Source organism: Anomalospiza imberbis, chromosome 3 (assembly GCF_031753505.1).
Source record: "Anomalospiza imberbis isolate Cuckoo-Finch-1a 21T00152 chromosome 3, ASM3175350v1, whole genome shotgun sequence".
In the NCBI taxonomy this organism is placed as follows: domain Eukaryota; kingdom Metazoa; phylum Chordata; class Aves; order Passeriformes; family Viduidae; genus Anomalospiza; species Anomalospiza imberbis.
The window spans coordinates 88,701,479-88,708,070 of NC_089683.1; the positions used below are offsets into that span (position 1 = coordinate 88,701,479).

Genomic DNA, 6,592 nt, shown 5'->3' on the forward strand with positions numbered 1-6,592 from the left:
GAAGTATCTGTTCTTTTTATTTCTACAATAGTGAAATTAAGCTGTGAGCATTGGGCAAACAGTTAGAAAAGTGTCCTATGATCACTTGCCCCAGTGAAGTTCTTATGTTCAGTGACATTTCCTTTCTACAGCTTCTTCTCCATTCCAGTCTTGGTGGAAGCAGCACTTTGCTGGCAGTAACAGGAGGGAAAAAGGCACTTTTGGTTTGTATGTCTGTGAATGAGCAGCTGAAGTACCATTCACCCTATAACATTCACACTCAAAAATCTTCTTAGACCTTTCTTAAGAGGACCAAAACCCTGACCCAGAGTCATGTCTTCCAGTGGGACTGCTGCAGGCTGCCAAGAACGGGGGTAGAAAAGCAGGGTGAGTTATTAAACAACCCCTCCCTTACACTATCCAGCCTCTAATAAGTTCTAAGCTTTCCCATGCCTGATGTGTTCACATCGTTGGTGTCCCTGAATGAATTTCTGACACAAATTTGTTGTCTCCTCTTGAGTTTTTTATCTTCTAGCATCCACTAAGCCCTTGGAAAGGCTTCCCCTTTTTCTGGCCTTCACCCTGGTTCCTTTTATTTCCATTTGAAGGCCCCTTGGTTGTGCACAGAAATGTGTGTCTGTCCTTTCTCATTTCTGTACTTGAGTGGTAGCACTGAAGTGTAGCTTTAGTCAGGCTCAGATGATCTTCAAGGCTTCCCAGAGGCACAAATGGCAAGGGAGGGGATGGCAGCTACACCATGGGAGACAAGTGAACCCTGTGTGTGTGCTCCACAGGCTGTGAGCTCACAGCTGGCTGTAGAATCACTTCTAAGTAAGAAAATTGCAGGTATTTGACCTCATGCACCGATATCCTGCAAACAGAAGAAGGAACTGCAATCTCTGAAAGTATTATGCAGAGTAGCTCTGTATGCAGGTCCACTAGCAACAAACATGTTGAAGGAAGTTATTATTGTGGTAATTTTATTGACAGAGCTGGAAAATCCCTTTTTATCACTTCTCTCATTCTCTTCACTTTTTGCTTTGTTCTGCATACACACAGTAGTACCTCTCCTAATTTGGGCTCTCCAGGCTAAGGCAAGCAATATAAGAACTGCAGTGACTAAAACGGTGCGAAAGAATTGACAACCAAGAAATCCCTCAAGAGCAATTACTTTCATACCTTTACTTAAAAAAAAAAAAAAAAAAGCAAGCATTCTTGGAAGGAAAGGTGTGAAAAAATATTTAATAGGCAACAGGAGAGCTTCAGTTGTAAAATATCAAGAGCTCATCTACGTGGAGCTTGCTGACATCTTAAGGGACATTACTTATTGCATGGGAAAGAAAGAGTGGAAATCCATCTTAGCCAAATTTGAAAGGGAGCATCAGTACCATTTACCCTCATTTCTGACTTTATCATCATGAAAGCTACCTGCTGAGATGTGGTTAGATTCCCTTTGGGACATTTGTAGTAAATATGAGTCTAAATATAAGTGGTGATTGGGATATTCAGTGCCTTGGCATATACCCGGGAGTGTGTGTTGCAGCAGAGGTTTTGGCCACACAGAAAAGCTGACAAAGTCCATGACCAAAGAGTCACATTTGAGGTGGAGAGTTCCTTACTGTTCCTCTAACAGTATAGGAGTAGACTGAAATAAGATAGGTAGAAAATTGCTCTACAAAATCAAAGATACTGATTTGGAATAGAAGCATTTCACACAGAAAGTGCCAGGGGCATCTGGTAAACAGCCTGAAACTGGATAGCTGAACTTGGACTGCAACACTTGGGGATAAAGTTGGTGACAATTAGTTTTTTTAACAGGACTGAGAACAATTTGGAATTTTGAGCACTGTGAGATCTGATGAAGAGCACCAGGAGGGAGCCGAGTGTACAATTATTGTTATTATTAAAAGCAATATTACAACACTGATATTATGAACAAATCAGCAGATGGCAAATGCCTTTCAGTGAAGGCAAAGGCAGAATAATGTGTCTGGTAGCAAGGAGGGAAGCTAATGATTATGTGCTAAATGAAACAGCCATTCAGCATGCTGGCCAGGAAAAAACATTTGGGAATCATTGTGGAAAAAACATGGAAGCCATTAGTGTGGTTCAGAATAGCAGAAAAGGTAAAAGCAAGAGAGGCTGTGTTGTTCCTGCATGATGCTCTGGCTGGGTGCCCTATTTCTGAGCTCTCCTTGTGTTGTGGATGTGTTCACATTGACCACAAAAGCAGGTCAATTCAACTGGGCAAGGTGTCCCTATACCCAAAAAAGAGTCCCTGCATTTAGGGTCAAAATCTCAAAAATACCAGAGGTACTGAAGGGGGAATCCCTGGTTGTCCCACTGGGGGCACAGGGCCTTCTTGGCCATCCAAAGCCAGAGGAAGGAAGCCCTTCTGTCTTCAGCATTCTGGGAAAGGCAAACCAGCCAAGGCAGCCAGCAGGACCAGGCAGAGGTCACAGCTCAGCACCTCCAGGCTCTCTCTCCCCACAGGGTGAGAGGACAGGATGATGTCTCACACCACCCCAGCCATCAGGTTGAGGTCACTGTTGCCATGACCTGAGCTCGCACCCTCCCAGAGCCACATGGAGCTGCTTTGCCCGGGATGGATGCTTCATTTCTGAGCCAAGTCTGTGGAAGGGGGTGAGTGAAGCTCCTCTCCTTATCCTCAGTGGAAAGCAGGACACAGGGCTGAAGCTGGACAGGAAGGAGGTGACAGTGAGAGAATCCAAAAGTTGATTTTAGCTGTGTGATGGGGATTATCTGCCCAGCATTCAAAGGGTACAAAACAGGGCCTCATTTGTTACAAGATGACACAACTGCTCCAGCTCTAGCTGCCCACAGCTTCCCCCACTTCAGCAGCAATTTCTGTCAAGCCTTTCTGACTACCAGGGCCAGACCCAAGCCATTCGCACAGAGGTAGATGATGGTTTTTGTTTGCTTTTCTCCTGATCCTTTTTTTTTTCCAAGTGTGCTCTACTGCTAAACTCTAAGAGTTTAAGCTTTGCTCATTTAAAAACAGAAAGGTCTAAGTCCAGTCATCTTTTAGTGATTTGCTTGCAGCCAGTTTCCCCACAAAAATAAGCAAACTGGAGAAAGGAGTCAGAGCCTAAGCCCTTTTATGGGAGATTGATTGTAAAGCTGGTGGCAACATGACAAGCTGATTTGTGGTGGCTCCTCAGAGCTTGTTTGAACTGTAAACCTCAGTCACATTTATTTATTGTATCAATACAGGTTTGTCACAACCAGCCTGAACATAAATGCTGCTATCTCATGCCCTGACCATGGAATGCCAGGCACGGGGAGGGCACAAGAATGTGTCTGTCTGTGGGTATGTGTGCATTCATATCTCTGAGACACACTGTGCATAGCCTCTTGCCCCAGTTATCCTCTCCCCTGCTCCAGTGCACGCTGGATCGGGAGCTTGGCTTGCTGCCACATTTGGTGATGCCAAAGCTTTCCATGAAACACCAGCCTGAGGCTTCGTGGCTCCTTCAGAGACCTTTGTGAGGCTTAATTCGCTCACTGTCATCTTCTGCAGTGATAGCTGCAGCAGCTGTTTCTTCTTTCTCCATAGCATGTGGGTTGCCAGAAAGCCTGAGGGGCCCACCAGCCAATTTCCATACTTGGATCTAGGTCTGTATCTGCATATTTTCTTGAAACAGTAGTCACACAGTGGGTCTCTCTACCTTGTACACAAATGTGATTTAACATCTTCCTCAGCAGCTCTGAGCTCATTTGCTGTAACATTAAATTGTAAGGAGGATCGGCTCTTCTCTCTTTAATGTAATCACTTTAGAGTAGTTGATATGTCCTATACACAGCTTATAGTGTAGAGTTTTATGGTGTATTCCTTCACCTCCATATAAGTCTAAACTGGTCATAAAAGATAACCACTTACTGAAGAAAATTATATTAATGTTGCTGAAATTAGGACACAAAGTGATTTTCATAGCAATGAATAAATAAATGCCTTGGCACAAGTCCTACTTTTCTTGCACAGAAAAATGCAGATAAAAGGGAAATTCTATACCCTTCCACCACCTCTTTCTTATCTTTTACTCTGACCTTTTACTCTTTCCTTCCTTCCCTCATCAGCTGTGATCAGAACTATAATATTAATACTGCTAAAAGCACTGCAAGCCTCTTGCTGGTACCGAGGACCCCTGGATTCACTGGCTAAACATTCTGTGACTCCAGTGGCAGTTTTGGAAATGTTTTTGCCATTTTTCTCAGAGGCATCAGCCCACTAGGAAAATTAATAATGTTGAAAAGTAGGACTGTGCTGTACCTACCTCGAGTATCAGAGAGCAACACTGAGGCAGACTCTGGCACTGAGTAAAGCTTGTCTAGACACAAAATTAAATTGGGTTAAAAAGACTTCTGTATTTCTGCTCTCTTCTGTTTATATGGCTCATATCAACACAGTATTTTAGTATGTGATGTCTATTTATATATTCAACAGTTGTTAAACTTCTGTGCAAAGCACTGTCTGGATATTTTTATTTTAGTTGAAAAGTGAGTCAAAATACAGGTATATGTGTAGCATGATTTAAGACTACCGGGGCTTTCCAGTGCAAAAATCCAAAACTGCTTGTTGAGAAATTGTGGATGTCCTTCTTCTGGAAATGTTCAAGGCCAGGTTTGATGAGGCTTTGGGCCACCTTGTCTAGTGGGAGGTGTCCCAGTTCATGTCAGGAAGGTTGGAACTAGGGAATCTCTCTCTTTAAGGGCCCTTCCAACCCAAACCATTCTATAATACTTACACAGACCCACCTTGCCCATAACCATGAGGTCCTCCCTTCATCTGAATTATGCATCCCACAAGGAGTCCTTCACAGTAGGACAGGATTATAAACACTTACAGGGTAATTTCCAGCAAGGCTACAGTAGGAACAAATTTGCCAGGGCTGGAAAAATGAATCTGTCATCACAAGATCAGTACTTGCAAGTAAAAGTGTTCAAGTTTAGCTTACGAAATTGTTTGCCTTGGCTTCAAGTCTGTCACTTTTAATGGATATTTTGTATTTCAGAAGCATAGAAGTGAAGGAGTGTGTACTTCCATCAATATTTCAACAACCTCTGGCTTTGGAAATACCTCAAACAGCCCATCTCTCCACTTTTTTTTTTCCTGTGCATATGTAAAAAATGGCATGATGTCTGCTATTTCAACAGGTGGCTTCTCATTGTAATGTGCTCCATGTGCTGCACAGGTCTGCATTGTACTCCTGCAGTCGGGCACCTCCATGAGCAAAGCAAGCTCAGCTCTCACACAATAATGTTGACAGTGCAACCCAAAAGTCAAAGTTTTGAAAAAACAGTGCCAAGCAAGCAGATCCACACTGGAAACAAAAACCAAATACAGCAGCTGAAAGCCAGATTCGTTTCACATGCCTGAGTAAGAACAAACTGAATCTGTCAGTCAGCAAAGGGCAGTTACAAGAAATTGTCTCCCAGGAGCTCCGCACTCTGCCATGGAAGAGACCATTTTACCTCAGTCAAGCACGGGATGCCTATCCATTTTCATATATCATTCCCACGTAGTAAGAGAAAATTAAGTCAATCACGAGATTCATAATAAAAAGTAAGCATGTATCACTTCACCATCACTACCTCTCTCAGGTAACACTGTCTCATTGAGGATTACAGGGATAGGGTTATTGCCTCACATTAACCTTCTCCAATATCCTCTGAGGCATTTTAGATCTCACTCTTCAAGGGACAAAACAAACCTGAGAAAAAAAAAAACTGTTCCCAGAAATACTCGTTTACAGAAAGTACCTCCTGCCTTTTAGCAAGGCTGTTTTGAGGGGAGCGGTTCAGCCTTCTGTCAGAAGCAGTCTCCAATTCATGTTTGAAGGCATTAACTCTGCCCTAGCTGAATTCAAGGCAATAACTTTGGGCACCAAACACCTCTGAATCACTTCTTGCACACAGCTGGTTAGTACCAAGGCAAAAGCTTTCACTGCACTAGAGATGAGTTTAGAAAAGCCAAAGCTGAAAATAATTCAACATTCCAGTGCAACAGCAGATTAAATAATTGCTCAAGAAAATGTGTGCAAGGCCCATTATTGGTACACAGGAACATTTTAGGAATATTTTTGTTAACTGCCTTTGAAAAAAGACAACTATGGATGAAAAATACCCACTTAGCATTTCTTTCCTACAAGGAGCAGCCTAGGCTTTCATTTGACTCATTTTTCTGATTACTATTCCACACCACCCTTTTTAAACAATGTCATTCAAGGAATCTTACCTGCTGTGCTTTGTGTAAACTGCCTTTAAAATACTACATCATGCTAAAATTTCTTTTTGAAAAGTCAAAAATTGATTAAACAAACTCAGTCTTTTTTTCTACCAGCAGGCTTAGTGCTATTGCTTTTTCTTTTTTGCCTCATGGTTATAGAGATAGTAGAACTGGCAAAAAAATGAGGACAAATTTAAGCCTAAGTAAACCTTGTTAATGATGCATCAGATCAGTGAAATTTAGGCCTGGAATTGAGACTTCCCCAGCAGAAAACACCTTATTTTAATCACTGCCTTTAACAGCACGGATCTTGACATAGGCTTCCATCGCCGCCAGCTCCAAGGTTGCTGGTATGGGTGAGTCTCA

General features: G+C 42.5%; 1 long non-coding RNA gene across 1 annotated transcript; it reads left to right on the top strand.

Annotated features, from left to right (window-relative positions):
* The first annotated feature begins 3,520 nt into the window (after positions 1-3,520).
* LOC137471346 (uncharacterized) lies at positions 3,521-5,563 on the top strand. The gene is made up of 2 exons (XR_010997535.1): positions 3,521-3,615; positions 5,013-5,563. It is a non-coding gene; the product is annotated as an uncharacterized lncRNA (long non-coding RNA).
* Positions 5,564-6,592: the final 1,029 nt, after the last annotated feature.